The following is a 20,106-nucleotide window of genomic DNA, read 5'->3' as shown; positions in this document are numbered from 1 at the left end:
CTTCACCATCAAAGCTTCACCCAGAAAGCTTCATCTACAAAGCTTCACCATCAAAGCTTCACCTCGAAAGCTTCATCTACAAAGCTTCAACACCAAAGCTTCACCTACAAAGCTTCAACACAAAACCTTGCTCCAAATAAACAAATTTTGTTCACAAAACCCAAGATGCCCTTGAACTTGTACAAAAACACTTGGGTAAACATAAACATTTTTTGTTTTACACCCACAAGGGCCCAAAATTTTCCTTCTTATTTATTCACTTATATATGTTCCCAAACATATTATAATAGATCCAACAACAAGCCAAAGTCCCAAGTTTCATAATGGACAAAAGTACAAGCAATTCATCAATAATGAAGGTGCTACAAAAATTGGAATCTGCCCCAAAATAGAAATCCAACCCAAGAGACTTTTTCTCTCTCTCCCTCTTCCGCCTCCTTTCATCTATCAAATTTCTGCAACCTCTGCTCTTCTCCAATGGAGCTGAATTTTGGACACCCTATAGTTCTTGAGCATATGAACAACTTTCAAGAAGGAACCATTTCTGTTTGAGCGACGGAAATTAAAGTGTTGAAGCTCCAAACATGACAGTCGGATTCTTGCAGATTTCGAAGCTGCTGTGATGTTTCGAAGATCTGGAAATATTTAACCATTAGTTCATTCTGAATTTTTGATATGTTATGAAAGAGACGATGAGGAACAACTTCAATGAAGAAAGCATGCCGATCTGAACAATAGAAAATGGATATGTTGAATTTTTAACCATTAGTTCATTCTGAATTTTTAACCATTAGTTCATTCTGAATTTCGAAGCTCACAACAAATCTGACGGGTTGACAGAAAAATAATAACCAGTCATTCATCATACCTGGATTTCTGGAGTTATACTGCTCCGAGGGATCTCAAATTTGGATATGTTGTAGTTCACGAACTGAGGAACAACTTCAATGAAGAAAGCATACCGATCTGAACAAGAGAAAATGGAGTTTCGAAGCTCACAAAAAATCTGACGGGTTGACAGAAAAATAATAACCAGTCATTCATCATACCTGGATTTCTGGAGTTATACTGCTCCGAGGGATCTCAAATTTGGATATGTTGTAGTTCACAAGCTGAGGAACAACTTCGATGAAGAAAGTATGTTGATCTGAACAAGAGAAAATGGAGTTTCGAAGCTCACAACAAGTCTGACGGATTAACAGAACATTGATGAACAGTTACTCATCATACTTGAATTTCTGAAGTTGTACTACTCCGATGGATCTCAAATTTGGATATGTTGTAGTTCACAAGATAAGGAAAAACTTTCATGAAGACGACTTTGCAATTTGAGCTATAGAGAAAGGTGTTATCTTGCATCCACTCAGGCTGATTAGTGGAAACGAAAAGCAATTCCACCAAAGAAAAGATGAAAAAGAGAGAAAATCTACTAATTGCACTTGATCTTGTCTAGTCAATAGCATGCAGCATCAAACACACAAAAGTTGGAAATATTTTTAGATAAAGCATATACGAATGTGTGACATCGAAACAAGGATTCGTTACTTTGACAAATTAGTAACACGCGAGACACCTCATTCGGCAACTCTCTTCGCCTGAAGACTTGGGGGACTCCCACCATATGCTACTGCACCTTGATACTCGGCAGTCTCACAACCACTCAGTGACTTGGATTTTTCAAGTCTCCAACCGAGAAGTTTTCCTCACTCGGGAAATTAAGGGAACACTACCTCAAACTACATACTTCACTCACAAAGCTTCAACAATACAGGTTTCAACAAAAGCTAAAATTCAAAGAACTTTATGAAGAAGGCTTTGGTGTATTTAACACAATATGTTGAAATGAAGCAAAGCTTATTTATTAATATTTTCGATAAGCCACAAATATGTACATATACATGAGTCAAAATAAACAAACAAAAGGGAGCCTTCACAAAGGTTGCTTAGGGGAAGTCTCAGCAGTCGGTAGAGCCCCAGAAAGAGAAAGCACCGGAGGGTGGTTATCCGGAGCCCCAGTACTTGACAAAACCCCAGAAGGAGGAGGCATTGGAGGTTCATCATTTGAAGCTTCATTACCAGGTACAGCCCCAGAGGACGAAGGCAATAAATGCCTTTGGAACAAACCCACACACCGCTGATGATCAAGTAAAACCTTACCATCAGATTCCTTCATCTGGTCAAGCTTCCTCTTCATGTTTGTAGCATAGTCATGGGCGAGCCGGTGCAACTGCTTATTCTCATGCTTGAGCCCTCTAATCTCCTGTTTGAGACTCATCACTTCAGCAGCCAATGATTCAACTTGGCGGGTTCTAGCAAATAGGCGTTGGGCCATATTAGACACAGAATCTGCACACTGAACACTAAAAGCCAGAGAGTCCTTAATAGCCAACTCATCAGACCGTTTGGAAAGTAGTCTGTTATCTTTGGGAGTGAGAAGGTTCCTGGCCACCACTGCAGCGGTCATATCATTCTTCATCACAGAATCCCCAACGGTAAGAGGACCAGTAGGGGATATGAAGGATGGGCGCCATATGTTGTCTGGAGAAGGCGTGGCTGTCTCTTCTCCAAGGTTCAAGTCAAAACGACGGTCGGAGGGTCCAGACATTTTCAAATGTGTTGAAGAAGGAAGAGGTCAGACAAATCAAGATCTTAGAAGTGCAAGAAATGAGCTTCTACTGGTAGAGATTCAAGTGTGCTGTGGAACTTAATGCCAGCCTCTATAAAAATCTGCACTTGACGGAGCTTCAGAAATCGAAGAGGCGTTTGCTTTCTCAAAAGCTGGGCTGCTCAGAGACCACGAGGGCCGATCTCAGAAATCGAAGAGGCGTTTGCTTTCTCAAAAGCTGGGCTGCTCAGAGACCACGAGGGCCGATCTCAGAAATCGAAGAAGCACCTGCTTTTTCAGCCTCGTCAGCACCTGTCACATGCACAATCAGCTTTGCGGAAATTACGGGCACTCTGTCGAAGATTTCTGGTGAAGTAGAAAGCACGTGAATCTTACTGTTCAATCACCGCTCTCCATATGCACCATCAACTCCTCAGGTACCACATATAACTTTGTCAAAGATCTCTGACAAAGTTTAGGCACGAGAATTTCGAAGTTCCAGCTACCCTACTATTACCCATAAGGGTAAAGGAACAGCACCACTGCTTGACAACTGGAAAGTCCCTATGTGTGTCGACCTCCGTGTTTTGCGGCAAGACAGGTTGGCAAGAACGTCCAACCTTTACTCACATTCGAGAAAAGACTCCCAACATAATTACTTTCTCAAAAACCGGAGTAGCACCGCTTTCCGAATCTCGAGAGTCAGATCCTCGACGGGATTGCTTGTTCGAAAACCGAAGAGGCACAACTCTCAGAACTTCGAGAGCCAGATTTCCTTAGATAAAGCTTGTCTGTAATCTTCACACGTAATATCAGCTTTCCAGATACCACATACCACTTTTTCAAAGTGCTCTGACAAAATTAAAACACGTGAAGCTGGCAGCTCCCACTACATTGCTGTGACCAAGAAGGGTAAAGGAATAGCATTACTACTTGTTATTGGGAAATCCCTATATACATTGACCTCCCTCCTCAACGGACAGGCAAACCTGCAAAAATGCTCAACCCTCAACATAACCTCTCGAAATACTCAGCTTTATTTCCCCCCGATAATACCTCAGCAAATAAGCCACACCAAAAAGCAAAAGTATCTCATATCATCTCTTATCCATTTGCTTCTCCTTATCCTGGCAGTTGAATGAGAGACAAGGAGAATGAGAACAATCAACCGGAAGCCGAAGTCAAACCTCTGATCCTGGGTTGCTTACTTGGAAGTTTGACTGCTTACCTTGTCTGTCACCTCTTTCGGCAGATCTCCTAGCTCGGCGACTTGGGGGACTCCTACTATAGGGTTTGTATCACACTTGACTAAGCCCGAAACTACAACTAAACTTCAAGTGAAATTGATACATTACCTTGTGCGTCAACATCAGCTAAATACACCATTCCCGGATGGAGGAAAAGTACTTCCAGAGAAGGGCAGATGAAGATCAGACCACACTTCGGTACTTAGAAGTTTCGTGATTACTCAAGGGATTGGATCTTGTAAGTCCCCAACCGAGGAGTTTCCCTTACTCGGGAACTTAGGGGAGCACTGTTTGTACCATACTTGACCAATCCCGAAACTACCGAGCACCGGCCAACGTTATACTGTCAAGGACCCAGAAGAGTTCCCCTCCGACCATGAGGCCAATCACTACTCGACACGTGTCAAGATTAGAAGCCAATCAGAGCGCAGCACGTGTCAACATCAAGAACCAATCATAACATGACACATGTCAATGTGACAAAGCTACAAGTTTTTCTATAAATAGGGGTCATACCTCCACAATATTGCCTAATGCCATTTGTGTTAAATCATTCACAAGAACTCACTAAATTGAGAGCTTGATCCTTTGTACTTGTGTAAGCCCTTCACTACTAATAAGAACTCCTCTACTCCGTGGACGTAGATAATCTGGGTGAACTACGTACATCCTGTGTTTGCTTCTCTGTCTCTATTCATTTACGTACTTATCCTCACTAGTGACCGAAGCAACCAAGCGAAGGTCACAAAACCTGACACTTTCTGTTGTACCAAAGTCTTCGCTGATTTTGTGCATCAACAGGACACTACCGCGATAACCAAGGGTATCGTCATGATAATCCTCGACCCCAGGCAGTCAACACAGTGGGTCAAGCACATGTCAGGACAGCCCCTACCTCGAGGTATAAGGCATACACACCTTTGAACGCCACATGCATGGCCATTTACCCCAGCATAGCATACTTGAAACCGAAGCCAAAGCCGAGGCACCCGGATTGCAAGCCCACGAAGAACACGGGCATGTTTTGCTGCTACCACGTGCATAACGGCCATGACGGCGAGAAGTGTATCACCCTTCATGATCATATTGAAGCTTTGGCATGTGAAGGAAAAATTGATCAATTCCTCCTTCACCCTCCAAAGGGTAACCGTAACCTACACCAAGTAAATGTGATATATTCCATAAGTGGTGGCACACCCATATCTAAATCTTCCAACAGGGCCATGAAAAATAGTGAACGAGCTTTAAGGTCTGGCCACCAAGTGTTTCACATGGAAGACATCAGGGGAGGTAAGTATCAAAAGCCTAACTAGGATCCAATATGTTTCTACCCTGAGGAAGAAAGATGTATCATCTACCCTCACAACGACCCACTGATCGTGGAAGCTCACATAGCCAACTTTGAAGTACGACGAATCCTAGTAGACACGAGGGCTTTGGTCAATATCATGTTTGCTGAAGCTTTCAGGGCACTTAATGTAGCTGAACACTTGCTCGACCGCTCGATTTCCCCTCTGATAAGCTTCTCCGGTGATATTGTACAACCTTTGGGGAGCATACACTTACCTTTCACCATTGGTACATGCCCTTACACAGCTACCATTACCACTAACTTCTTGGTGGTTGATTGCCCAACGGCACACAATGTCATCTTCGGACGCACAGGCATCAATGATCTCAAGGCCATGGTATCCACACATATGTTGTTGATGAAATTTCCAACCCCCTATGGCAATGGTTACATCAGAAGAGATCAACTTAGTGCACGATCATGTTACAACACTTCGGTCAAGCAACAACACCTACCTGTGCCCAAGGAAACCCTTTCTATACATGACCAAATCATAAAGACCAGCCCAGACGAAGTCAACTTGGATTTTCACGGTGGCAACAGTCAACCCGATGATCTTCGAGATGACTCTTTCACCCAGCAAGCATAACCCGCTGAAGAGTTGGAAAAAGTCTCTATCTCAAAAAATTATCCGGATCACATGGTGAAGATTGGTACCACCTTGTCACCACCCATTTGGTTGGCATTGATCACTTTTTTGCAAGAGAACACTGAGATCTTCGCCTGGTCATACGAGGACATGTCAAGCATCTCTCCCGATATATTCTGTCATCGCTTAAGTATTTACCCCAAGACCAAGCCAGTGAGACAGAAGCGAAGATCTTATGACGCTGAACGGTACGAGGCAATGAAGGCAGAAGTTGAAAAACTCAAAGGCATAGGCTTTGTTCGCGAAGTCAATTATCCAACGTGGGTAGCAAATGTTGTCCTTGTTAAGAAGAATCCGACCAAGGAAAGCCTCATGCTCTAAAAGGTCTAGTGGAGAATGTGTGTCGATTACGCCGACCTAAACAAATGATGCCCGAATGATAGCTTTCCTCTTCCTCTCATAGACAGACTTATAGACTTTACGGTAGGGTGTGAACTCCTAAGCTTCATGGATGCTTACTCAAGATACAACCAAATCTTCATGAACCCTCTAGACCAAGAACACACAGCCTTCACTACTGACAGGGGACTATATTGCTATAAAGTCATGCCATTCAGCCTAAAGAACGCAGGAGCGACTTATCAGAGACTGGTCAATTCAATGTTCGCCGAACAGATTGGGAAGAGCATGGAAGTTTACGTTGATGATATGCTAGTCAAGAGCAAACATGCTGACCAACATATCACCAACCTATCTAAAACTTTCACCATTCTGAAGAGGTATCGAATGAGGTTAAACCCCAACAAATATGCCTTCGGCGTAGGCTCTGGCAAATTCTTAGGCTTCATGATAAGCCAACGAGGCATTGAGGCTAATCCCGAGAAGATCAAAGCAATCCTCGACATGAAGGAACCGGTAACTTCAAAAGACATCTAGAGCCTTACTGGCAAGGTGGCAGCCTTAACAAGGTTCATCTCTAAGGCTACCGACAAATGTGCTCATTTCTTCAAAGCACTTAAGGGAAGTAAGAAGTACATTACATGGACTGATGAATGTGCTGAGGCATTCAAGAACCTTAAAGACTACATGAGTAAAGCCCCTTTACTCTCCAAACCTGAGGTTGGTGACACTCTCGTTATCTATCTGTCGGTATTAGCTTCAGCAGTAAGTTCCGTTCTCATTCGAAATGATGGTAATGTCGAACGACCTGTCTACTATGCTAACAAGGCCTTACAAGATGCAGAGACACGATACTCCAACATTGAGAAATTGGCTCTAGCATTGGTCATGTCTGCTCGAAAACTTTGCCCTTACTTCCAAACACACTCCATCATCGTGCTTACCAATCATTCTTTTCGACGGATACTCCAAAGTCCTGACACTTCCGGGCGAATGATCAAATGGGCGATAGCATTGGGTGAGTTTGACATCTCCTACCAACCAAAGCCAGCTGAGAAAGGCCAAACAGTGGCAGACTTCATCATCGACTTCACATATCTTATTGACATTGTTTATATGCCTAAAGAAATTATTTCATTACCCTCGGTAGCTCAAAAATAGAACCAACAGCCCCAGCATGGAGTCTATATGTTGATGTCTCGTCCAACCAACAGGGTTGTGGAGTAGGACTAGTCCTTACGACCCCTGACAAAGTAGCAATGGAGTATGCTCTTCGTTTCAAATTTAAGGCGTCGAACAATGAGGCCGAATATGAAGCCCTCCTAGCAGGCTTACGTTTGGCCAAACACCTTGGGGTTAAACAAATTGATATCTTCAGTGACTCCCAATTGGTGGTTAACCAGGTCACCAACAACTTTGACGCTAAGGATAGCTCCATGGCAACATATCTGGCATAAACACAATTTTTGTTCAAGCACTTCCACTACCAGATCACCCAAATTCCTTGAGCGGCAAAAAGTCATGCAGATGCTTTGGCTCGCCTCGCCTCAGCGGTGGAAGACAAGATTGGGATAAAAATTCAAGTCGAATTGTTGGCAGCACCAAGCACTATGGCTGCGGAAATATGCAACTTACAACAAGGAGATAGTTGGATTACCCCGATTTATAGATTCATTGCTCATGGCACCCTTCCAAATGACAAAGTCTAAGCTAAGCAAATTCGATACAAGGCTACCCGTTACTTGATCATTAATTACCAACTCTACAAACGGGGTTTTAACCTACCATACCTAAGATGCCTTACGCCCGCAAAGGCGGAAACTGTCCTTCGGGAAATACATGAAGGAGTCTGCGGTGACCATGCTGGATCTTGATCCCTAGCACATAAGGCTTTTCGCCAAGGATATTACTGGCCAACACTCCATCAAGATGCCATCAGAATATCCCGCTCATGTGATAAGTGTCAACGCTACGTAACTATTCCTTACTCCCCTCCTGAGCCGTTCACTCCTATGATCAGCCATTGGCCCTTCGCCCAATGGAGATTTGATTTGATCGGCCTAATGCCTGCAGGGAAGGGCAAGGTTCGCTATGCAATCGTTGCAGTTGACTACTTCACAAAGTGGGCCGAAGTAGAACCCTTGGCAATCATTACTGAGGCAAAAATAGAAGACTTCGTATGGAAGAACATCCTTTGCAGATTCGGCATTCCCAATGCGATAGTCACTGACAACGGTCGATAGTTCGACAACAATAAGTTCAGGATATTCTGCTCTAAGTTCAATATCAACTTATGTTTTGCCTCCCCAGCTTATCCCCAGTCTAATGGACAAGTTGAAGCCATTAACAAAATAATCAAGCGAACTTTGAAAACCAGCTTGGACAAGGCTAAAGGTTGTTGGCCAGAATTTGTACCTTAAGTTCTTTGGTCATACCGCACTTCGTATCGAACATCAACAGGAGAAACCCCATTTTCACTTGCCTTTAGTATAGAGGCAATTGTCCCAGTTAAGCTTGAGCAAGCAACGCTTCGAGTCTAGAACTACGTGCAAAGCGAAAATGACAAACAACTTACCCTCAACTTAGATCTAGTCGAGGAACACAGAAACCAGGCTCACTTGAGGAATGTCGCCTACAAACAGCGTATCTCTAACTACTATGACTCAAGGGTCAAACCTCGTTCTTTCAAAGTGGGGGACTGGGTATTGAAGAAAAGATTACTCTGCAACAGAGTCCCGAGTGAAGGAACACTTAGTCCAAACTGGGATGGACCGTTTGAAGTTGTTGGCATCAGTCGCCCTCACTCCTACAAGTTTAGAAGCTCCGATGGCAAGACCATTGGCCATCCATGGAACGCTAATCACTTGAAGTACTATTACAAGTAAACTCATAAGCTTCAGCCGTTCGACATCCTATGTAACGAAGACTATTTGGCATGAATTCAATAAAGAGGTGATTTAGACAACTTGATCATAATCTTCTTACATTCCTAGCAATGAAACACTCGGGTTCAAAGCTTCAATATGAATGCTTCCAACATGAAACAAAATTTAAGTATATGTTAATAAGACTATACAAATAAACGAACAGCTTCACAGTATATTCGTTCAATCATACATTCCAACACATTCATACATAAGCCAACTGTGCTTTGAAAGGATTCAACATATTTTGTGTCATTCGACACTTGCTACAATGTGCCTAGACACCTTGCCCTTATTCTCACCAACCAAGTGATGAAATGTGAAGAAGAAACTCATCTTCATGCCACCAACCAGGTGATGAAATGTACAACCCGTACTCTCCTTCATACCACCAACCAGGTGATGAAATGTACAACCCGTACTCTAATATCATTTGACAACTTACCACTCATGCCACCAACCAAGTGAAGAAAGAACTCATCTTCATGCCACCAACCAGTTGATGAAATGTACAACCCGTACTCTAATATCATTTGGCAACTTGCCATTCATGCCACCAACCAGGTGATGAAATGTACAACTCGTACTCTCCTTCATGCCACCAACCAGGTGATGAAATGTACAACCCGTACTCTAATATCATTTGGCAACTTGCCACTCATGCCACCAACCAGGTGAAGAATGAACTCATCTTCATGCCACCAACCAAGTGATGAAATGTACAACCTGTACTCTCCTTCATGCCACCAACCAGGTGATGAAATGTACAACCCGTACTCTAATATCATTTGGCAACTTGCCATTCATGCCACCAACCAGAGGAAAAAGGAACTCACCTTCGTACCACCAACCAAGTGATGAAAGCAACTCACCATTCATTCCACCTACCAGAAGATGAGTGGTACAACTTATACACGTGAACTCCTAGCATTCATAAATAATCAAAAACCCTCAAGATTGACAACTCAACTAGGGGAGCACTTATGCCCAACAAGAGTTATAGTCACCAACAAAGTCTTATTGCAAGCCAACAGTAACTTCAGTGCATGGCATACGAAGATCAAGCTATTCAGCTCTCTTGCATCAGCTTCAAACATTTCCCCTCTGTAACAATGCAAACACTACAACTCGTAGAAAGCTTCACACACTCTTGATCAAGACAGTGTGAAGCAAAACCAATTTATGGTGCCAACAAGAGCTTCATCAATGGAGGGTAACCACAATTCTCAAAAGGTTCACACACTCTTGATCAAGCCAGTATGAAGCAAAACCAATTTATGGTGCCAACAAGAGCTTCATCAATAGAGGGCAACTACAATTCTCAAAAGTTTCACACACTCTTGATCAAGATAGTGTGAAGCAAAATCAATTTATGGCGCCAACAAGAACTTCATCAATGGAAGGCAACCACAATTCTCAAAAGCTTCACACACTCTTAATTAAGACAATGTGAAGCAAAACCAATTTATGATGCCAACAAAAGCTTCATCAAATGAGTTCAACTACAAATTCTCAAAAGCTTCACACTATCTTGATCAAGATAGTGTGAAGCAAAATCAATTCATGGTACCCAACAAAAGCTTCACCAACAAAAGCTTCGCCAACAAAAGCTTCAGCTCCAAAGCTTCACCTACAAAACTTCAACTCCAAAGCTTCACCAACAAAAGCTTCATCAATGGAGGACAACTACAAATTCTCAAAAGCTTCACACTATCTTGATTAAGATAGTGTGAAGCAAAATCAATTCATGGTACCCAACAAAAGCTTCAACTCCAAAGCTTCACATACAAAGCTTCAACTCCAAACCTTCATCTACAAAAGCTTCAACACAAAAGCTTCACCCATAAAAGCTTCAACACAAAAGCTTCACCTACAAAAGTTTGACCCACAAAAGCTTGCCCTACAAAAGCTTCACCCATAAAAGCTTCACCTACAAAAGCTTCACCGACAAAAGCTTCACCGACAAAAGCTTGACCCACAAAAGCTTCACCTACAAAAGCTTGACCCACAAAAGCTTGACCCATAAAAGCTTCACCCACAAAAGCTTGACCCACAAAAGCTTGACCCACAAAAGCTTGACCCATAAAAGCTTCACCCACAAAAGCTTCACATACAAAGCTTCAACACAAAAGCTTCACCTACAAAAGCTTCACCTACAAAAGCTTCACACTATCTTGATCAAGATAGTGTGAAGCAAAATCAATTCATGGTGCCCAACAAAGCTTCAACCTCAAAGCTTCACCTACAAAGCTTCAACACCAAAGCTTCTACAAAACTTTAAAATATATATATATATATAATTTTTTTTTTCTGAAATTCAAAAATTCAAAAATTCGGAAATTCAAAAATTCGAAAATTCGAAAAGAAAAAAATTGCCTAGGCCTCCTCTTCTTTGAGCCTAACAACTTTCATAACAAATATATATATGAAGAATGAGTTTTAGGCTACCACTTAGAAAGGAAATGCCTCATTCGTCAACTTCCTCGACCGGAGACTTGGGGGACTCCTACCATATGCTACTGCACCTTGATACTCGGAAGTCTCACGACCACTTAGTGACTTGGATTTTTCAAGTCTCCAAACGAGAAGTTTTCCTCACTCGGGAAATTAAGGGAGCACTACCTCAACCTACATGCTTTACTCACAAAGCTTCAACATACAAGCTTCAACAAAAAGAAAAATTCAAAGAACTTAGTGAAGAAGGCTGTAATACCCTGAAAATTTAAAATACATGGTTATGTGGAGTAAATCGAGAATAAATGATTTATGGTTATGAAAAATTTAATTAAGAACTTTTAAAGTTTGTTTCAGAAATTATTATAATTTACATCGTAAAATTTATTGATAAGTGAAAAGATGAAAATGTGTTGACTTTTGTTACCTCGTGGTCGTGACACGTTTGACATATTAATTAGTATATTTGAATAATGTTCGTCGCCACGAATGTGTGAGTGCAAATTGGGGGCTAATCGGAATTTCGGCGAAGAAGTTGCGGATTTTTAATCTTTTTGTTGATGGGCAATATAGTAAATTGGGAAAAAGGAGATTTTTCTAGAAGGGAGGAGACCTTTTTCTTCTTCCCGGGGGGGGAAGGAAAAAAAAAAAAAGGAAAAGGGAAGAGGGGCTGTTCTTGTTTCTGTTTTGGGCTCCCCTAAACACAAATCTTATACCTCTTTCCTTTAATCATCGATTTTGACCAATCTTACATCTTAACTCAAGCCCTCGTCGAGCCCATCACGTTTGTCACCTTGATTTTACCAGAAATCACCAAACAAGGCAGAAGTTCATAGCTTTGTTTACAGGGAGACTTATCAGTGTTCCTCCATGGCAGCCCGAGCTGGTTCTTCTTCTGCTTGGGAAGACCCCGAAATAGAAAGATTTGATGCCGCATCAGATACACCCCTTGCTGTCTTAAGTCATGTCTGACTTTGTCAGTGGACAAGGCCAGAAAGGAAGAAAGCATGCTCGAACAGGTGCATGTCCTTCTCCCCATCCATTAGCTTTTCAATCGATTTAAGTAATTCTAAATTTAAGAGAGCCTGGAGGTATGCATGCCAATCTTCCTCGTAGATTAATATGATTTATAAGGTAAGCTAGCTATTGTATAAGTGTATATGCTTGAATTCTGACCACAAGGTTGAAAGCTTGGATGAATTAACGAGTGGCTAGAAAATTGTAAAATGGTTTAGATAAATAATTAATTGTAGAATTATGCTTACATTCTTAGTCCAAAAGAATACAACAGAGATGATGATACTCAATAGACTACTTAAACCATGGTCACCTGATTCACTTGTTTGAACCTAGTTAGTGATTGTTAGTCACTTGATTGTTATATATTCGGAAATGAGTTAAAAATTGAATTGGTGAACTACGAATGGCTTGATCCCTTCGTAGGGTGCGTAGACAGTCTAACGAGGTTAGATGCAGCCATAATAAAATAACTGAAATTATTCTTTTCTTGGAATTTGGCTAAGAAAAATAATTTGGGCCTATCTTGATAATTAGCTTCCAAATTAGAAATTTTGGGTCGTTACAAAAATTGGTATCAGAGTGAACGATTCTACTCTACAATATGCGTTATGCTTGAGTTCTTCGTTGGTTTGCTGCTCAGAAAGCAGAAACTAGTTGTTCCACTTAAAAACCTTTCCCAAAAATCATAAGTTTTGGTGTCAATTTTTATTCATGAATCATTTTGAGCTACAAAGTTTAGGCAATCGTTTTCAGCTACAATGTTATGGAGCTGAGCTTTACAATTCTAGGTAAATTTTTAAAAGCTATTTTTAAAGATTGTGAGATTTATTTGTTACTTTTGTATTTGAAGAATTTATCTATTTTAAAATGAATTGCTACATTGGTTAAGTCGTTGGTTATTATGGGTGGATCCAAGCTACTGGAAACTCTAGTTAGAATGTGTTGGTACCATATATTGGGCCTCGTATATTTGGGCCTTGGGCCTTGTATTTGGGCCTCACACTAAAGCCCATACTTTGTAAAAGAGGAGGAGCCCCTTATTCTATAAAAGGGGACTCCTCCCCTCATTCTGGGGGGGGGCAAAAGAGCCAAGCCTAAGAAGGCTAAGAGAAGCTATCATTACATTCAGGAGAGACCTCACACCACCGAGGCTCTCCTCTCCCTTCTCTTCTTTCTCCGGGGACTTCCCCCAAACACTTGTATCCATACACTTACAGAGAAACAGAATCAACTATCAGTGTGGACGTAACCCAAACCTTGGGGTGAACCACGATAACTCTTGTGTCATTTACATTACTTGCAGATTCACAGTCGGATTTACGTTGTTCCAAGACCATCCGGTTTTGTGCATCAACATTTATAGCATAGTCATGGGCGAGCCGGTGCAACTGCTTATTCTCATGCTTGAGCCCTCTAATCTCCTGTTTGAGACTCATCACTTCAGCAGCCAATGATTCAACTTGGCGGGTTCTAGCAAATAGGCGTTGGGCCATATTAGACACAGAACCTGCACACTGAACACTAAGAGCCAAAGAGTCCTTAACAGCCAACTCATCAGACCGTTTGGAAAGTAGTCTGTTATCTTTGGGAGTGAGAAGGTTCCTGGCCACCACTGCAGCGGTCATATCATTCTTCATCACAGAATCCCCAACGGTAAGAGGACCAGTAGGGGATATGAAGGATGGGCGCCATATGTTGTCTGGAGAAGGCGTGGCTGTCTCTTCTCCAAGGTTCAAGTCAAAACGACGGTCGGAGGGTCCAGACATTTTCAAATGTGTTGAAGAGGGAAGAGGTCAGACAAATCAAGATCTTAGAAGTGCAAGAAATGAGCTTCTACTGGTAGAGATTCAAGTGTGCTGTGGAACTTAATGCCAGCCTCTATAAAAATCTGCACTCGACGGAGCTCCAGAAATCGAAGAGGCGTTTGCTTTCTCAAAAGCTGGACTGCTCAGAGACCACGAGGGCCGATCTCAGAAATCGAAGAGGCGTTTGCTTTCTCAAAAGCTGGGCTGCTCAGAGACCACGAGGGCCGATCTCAGAAATCGAAGAAGCACCTGCTTTTTCAGCCTCGTCAGCACCTGTCACATGCACACTCAGCTTTGCGGAAATTACGGGCAATCTGTCGAAGATTTCTGGTGAAGTAGAAAGCACGTGAATCTTACTGTTCAATCACCGCTCTCCATATGCACCATCAACTCATCGGGTACCACATATAATTTTGTCAAAGATCTCTGACAAAGTTTAGGCACGAGAATTTCGAAGTTCCAGCTACCCTACTATTACCCATAAGGGTAAAGGAACAGCACCACTGCTTGACAACTGGAAAGTCCCTATGTGTGTCGACCTCCGTGTTTTGCGGCAAGACAGGTTGGCAAGAACGTCCAACCTTTACTCACATTCGAGAAAAGACTCCCAACATAATTACTTTCTCAAAAACCGGAGTAGCACCGCTTTCCGAATCTCGAGAGTCAGATCCTCGACGGGATTGCTTGTTCGAAAACCGAAGAGGCACAACTCTCAGAACTTCGAGAGCCAGATTTCCTTAGATAAAGCTTGTCTGTAATCTCCACACGTAATATCAGCTTTCCAGATACCACATACCACTTTTTCAAAGTGCTCTGACAAAATTAAAACACGTGAAGCTGGCAGCTCCCACTACATTGCTGTGACCAAGAAGGGTAAAGGAATAGCATTACTACTTGTTATTGGGAAATCCCTATATACATTGACCTCCCTCCTCAACGGACAGGCAAACCTGCAAAAATGCTCAACCCTTTCTCGCATTCGAAAAGGCACCCTCAACATAACCTCTCGAAATACTCAGCTTTATTTCCCCCCGATAATACCTCAGCAAATAAGCCACACCAAGAACAAGAGTATCTCATATCATCAGGGTCGAAAGCAAGAGTATCTCATATCATGCTTTCTCCCTGTCTTTGTCTTTGTCCTTGTCCACACCTGCAGGACAAGGAGAAAGAGAGCAGTCAGTCGGAACCTGAAATCAAACCTCCAATTTGGAACTGACTGCCTGGAGCCTTTGCCTGGTTGCTTACTTAGCATTGCTCTCGAGTACTCATCCTCAACTGCTGTCAAGGTCACGAATTCCACCGGTAAATACCTCATGACAGTTGATCAGATATTGGCTCTTTACACTGAAGCTGCCAAGCGTGGATGAGTCACTATGAAGGAATGTTCTGAATGACCATTTAAATGCAAAGGTTGCACACCACTTCTGCCATGCAAAAGATTGAAGCAGAAGGTTCAATGGTGAGTTGAAACAGATCACTACAGCACGACACCTTTCCATACCACATTCATTATTCCGTCAACAGCAAAAATATCCCATATCATCAAGGTCGAACGTACTCTAGATTTGATGGACTTGTTTTGACCCTCAAATTTTTGAGTCGGCCTTATACTCTGAAGGGCACCAGAAAACCCTCCAGCACAGTTCAAGAATAAGCCTGTGGAAAGTTACTTCTTCAAAAGCAAAAGTATCTCATATCATCTCTTATCCATTTGCTTCTCCTTATCCTGGCAGTTGAATGAGAGACAAGGAGAATGAGAACAATCAACCGGAAGCCGAAGTCAAACCTCTGATCCTGGGTTGCTTACTTGGAAGTTTGACTGCTTACCTTGTCTGTCACCTCTTTCGGCAGATCTCCTAGCTCGGCGACTTGGGGGACTCCTACTATAGGGTTTGTATCACACTTGACTAAGCCCGAAACTACAACTAAGCTTCGCCTCCTTTTGATACATTACCTTGTGCGTCAACATCAGCTAAATACACCATTCCCGGATGGAGGAAAGGTACTTCCAGAGAAGGGCAGATGAAGATCAGACCACACTTCGGTACTTAGAAGTTTCGTGATTACTCAAGGGATTGGATCTTGCAAGTCCCCAACCGAGGAGTTTCCCTCACTCGGGAACTTAGGGGAGCACTGTTTGTACCATACTTGACCAATCCCGAAACTACCGAGCACCGGCCAACGCTATACTGTCAAGGACCCAGAAGAGTTCCCCTCCGACCAGGAGGCCAATCACTACTCGACACGTGTCAAGATTAGAAGCCAATCAGAGCGCAGCACGTGTCAACATCAAGAACCAATCATAACATGACACATGTCAATGTGACAAAGCTACAAGTTTTTCTATAAATAGGGGTCATTCCCCCACAATATTGCCTAATGCCATTTGTGTTAAATCATTCACAAGAACTCACTAAATTGAGAGCTTGATCCTTTGTACTTGTGTAAGCCCTTCACTACTAATAAGAACTCCTCTACTCCGTGGACGTAGCCAATCTGGGTGAACCACGTACATCCTGTGTTTGCTTCTCTGTCTCTATTCATTTACGTACTTATCCTCACTAGTGACCGAAGCAACCAAGCGAAGGTCACAAAACCTGACACTTTCTGTTGTACCAAAGTCTTCGCTGATTTTGTGCATCAACATTTGGCGCCGTCTGTGGGAAACGATACGAAAAGTTGTGTCGGTTCTCTTTCATTTTTTTCACCCCCCGCCGTGAATCTGCAAAACCCAATCGACTAGCTACTGCTTCTACCATCCCACTCCTTTCGTCTTCAAACGAAGAGAAAATGGGATCAACGATGCGACCATAAAGATCTTGTACTGTGGGATATGCCACACCGATCTCCACCATGCTAAGAATGATTGGGGCATCACCATATATCCAGTGCATCACTCCGACAAAAAGTTTGTCACCGACATCATCATCAGCTTTACCCTCGTGGGCCGGGACACCACTTCGGCTGCTCTCACCTGGTTCTTCTGGCTGCTTTCGCAGAACCCACATGTAGAACAAGAGATCTTGAAGGAGATCAACGACACATCGTCGTCTGAGTTAGCGGCGGGGGGAGGTCACGACGAGGTGAAGGAGATGGTGTACACCCACATGGCACTGTACGAGAGCATGAGGCTGTACCCGCCGGTTCCCGTCGACAGTAAACAAGCTGAACAGGTGGCAGCCATCTCTTGCTCAGGCCATGGAAGAGCCTACTTGGACGGCCTGATTTCTTAATGGAAAGGAACCTGTTTCATGCAGCTAAAAGTGCAATTCTAGTAGCTGAGTGGCATAGAATGGGATCACTGGACTATCGGTTTGAAGGAGATGTATCATCATGGAAGAGCATTTCATGCCACAAACCACACCCACGAAAAGATAAGTGGTTGTCAGAAACTTTATATTTCTTTATGTTATTTCTTAATTATTCTATAAATGGTGCCAGCTTTACTTTGTTTTGTCTGCCTCAATTGTTCTATAAGTGCTGCCCGCTCCGTCTAAAAAGATAAATTTTATTATAATTATTTTATTATTTTAACACAAAAAACAAAGGGAACGTTACATTATATGTTGGAGAAAGCAACAAACCATATATTATGGCACCAAAAGCATTAGTTAGTAGTGACTCAGCAACACATCTTTCGAAATCCACTTTTTCTCAGCATTTGATTACACAATGGCCAAACTTTCATCATGCATCCCATTTTCTGAAAAGCTATTACAAATATTATTATTTAATATTACAGGGTATAATATATACCCATTATCCATCTGTCTAACAGAAAAAAGCCACGGTAAAACTCAAGATAAGAACACTTTTATTATGAAGTCTCTACTTTTCACTTTGATATTGTCGGCCATGAAAGAAATATAATTATGTTTTCTCAATATCATTGTCATGTGATTTATCAAAGAACTAAATAAATCATTTATTCATGATTATATATATATACACACACGTTTAGGCAATACCTGTTATATTGTTGATATATGATACAAATCATTTACCACACGACTGAATAAATTATTTATTTATAGAAGAACATAGTACAATATTTTGCCTTGACAAACTTTGTCAATTTGATTTATTCATTATACGGTCGTACTTATACTGTCATTTATTGTCAGGAATTATTGAGCAACTAGGTCCACTGATTAACGTTGTTGCTGATTAACGAAGTCTACCAACTTATAGACTGATGAGCCACGTGCTCATGGTGATCTCTTGTCTGACCGGACACCCACTTGCTCGGACATTCGCTTATTGGGACACCTATGTGCTCGGACCCAACTCGATGACCCTACAGATAGTCCCAACTTGATGCCCCTACGTATGGCCCCAATTCAAAGACCCGACTTGCGGACCCGATCCGCGGATCCGACACATAGACCCAATATGCGAACCCGACAAGCAGACCCGAGTCATGTCGAGAATCAACTCATACTGAGTGCATGTCGACATAAAGTAGATACTTGCAATGAGGAATACCACGAGCCGAGCCGCCTCGCCGCGAGCATAGCCTCTAGCCGAGCAGCCTCGTAACGAGTATCGCCTCCAGCCGAGCAGTCTCGTAACGTGTGATACCTCTAGCCGAGTATTGCTTTATGTTGAGCATTACCTTGGGTTGATACTGGTTCAAGACATCTAGCCACTTCGGCCCGTACATGGATTGGATTTGAAGTCTCCAGCCAAAAGACTCCTTTGACTGAAGACTTGGGGGACTCCTGTTGGTACCATATATTGGGCCTCGTATATTTGGGCCTTGGGCCTTGTATTTGGGCCTCACACTAAAGCCCATACTTTGTAAAAGAGGAGGAGCCCCTTATTCTATAAAAGGGGACTCCTCCCCTCATTCTGGGGGGGGGGCAAAAGAGCCAAGCCTAAGAAGGCTAAGAGAAGCTATCATTACATTCAGGAGAGATCTCACACCACCGAGGCTCTCCTCTCCCTTCTCTTCTTTCTCCGGGGACTTCCCCCAAACACTTGTATCCATACACTTACAGAGAAACAGAATCAACTATCAGTGTGGACGTAGCCCAAACCTTGGGGTGAACCACGATAACTCTTGTGTCATTTACATTACTTGCAGATTCACAGTCGGATTTACGTTGTTCCAAGACCATCCGGTTTTGTGCATCAACAGAATGTTTGATTACAAGGATTTATTTATAGTTATGATGTGTGCTATAATTTCGGCTTACCGAGACATTTTTCCTCTTTTATGACATTGGCGTTTGACAAGAATTGTATATGGGGCTACTCACATATATCAGGTGCACTGTGTTTAACAAGGAAGATCATTGATATATTCACAGCTATGGGTTAAAAATCAAACTGTGAAGTGAATTGGGAAATTGCATATATGAGTAGCTAGTGTTGTGAGTTAATCTAGTCTCTACTGTCTTTACACTTTAGCTAAACTACTTACGTTGTCCCCACTCTTATTGGCGTGAAATATGACTTGCGGTGATATTGAACCATTGCATGAGTATTATGAATGAAGGTACATTCACATGAATTATTTCGAAGACCTGAGAGTGAAAGGGATTGTGTGGTTTCCCTGGGTTTCGATCCCCTAAACCTTCAGAGGGTGTTATACGGTCGGGCTACTCTTGCGGAATAGTCTATGTGGTATGGCCGTTGGAAATGGACACTCCTGGATTGAGAGTTACCAGGAGTGAGGGGCACCGCGCGCTGCCTTGGGTTTCGATC

General features: G+C 42.5%; 1 long non-coding RNA gene across 1 annotated transcript; it reads right to left on the bottom strand.

Moving 5' to 3' along the window:
* Positions 1-230: 230 nt before the first annotated feature.
* On the bottom strand, positions 231-1,311 carry LOC139197303 (uncharacterized). The gene is made up of 3 exons (XR_011582565.1): positions 1,050-1,311; positions 869-966; positions 231-635 (listed from the first exon to the last, which is right to left on the bottom strand). It is a non-coding gene; the product is annotated as an uncharacterized lncRNA (long non-coding RNA).
* Positions 1,312-20,106: the final 18,795 nt, after the last annotated feature.

The sequence above is a fragment of the Malus domestica genome, chromosome 07 (assembly GCF_042453785.1).
Source record: "Malus domestica chromosome 07, GDT2T_hap1".
Taxonomy (NCBI): Eukaryota; Viridiplantae; Streptophyta; class Magnoliopsida; order Rosales; family Rosaceae; genus Malus; species Malus domestica.
This window is presented reverse-complemented; position numbering and strand designations above follow the sequence as displayed.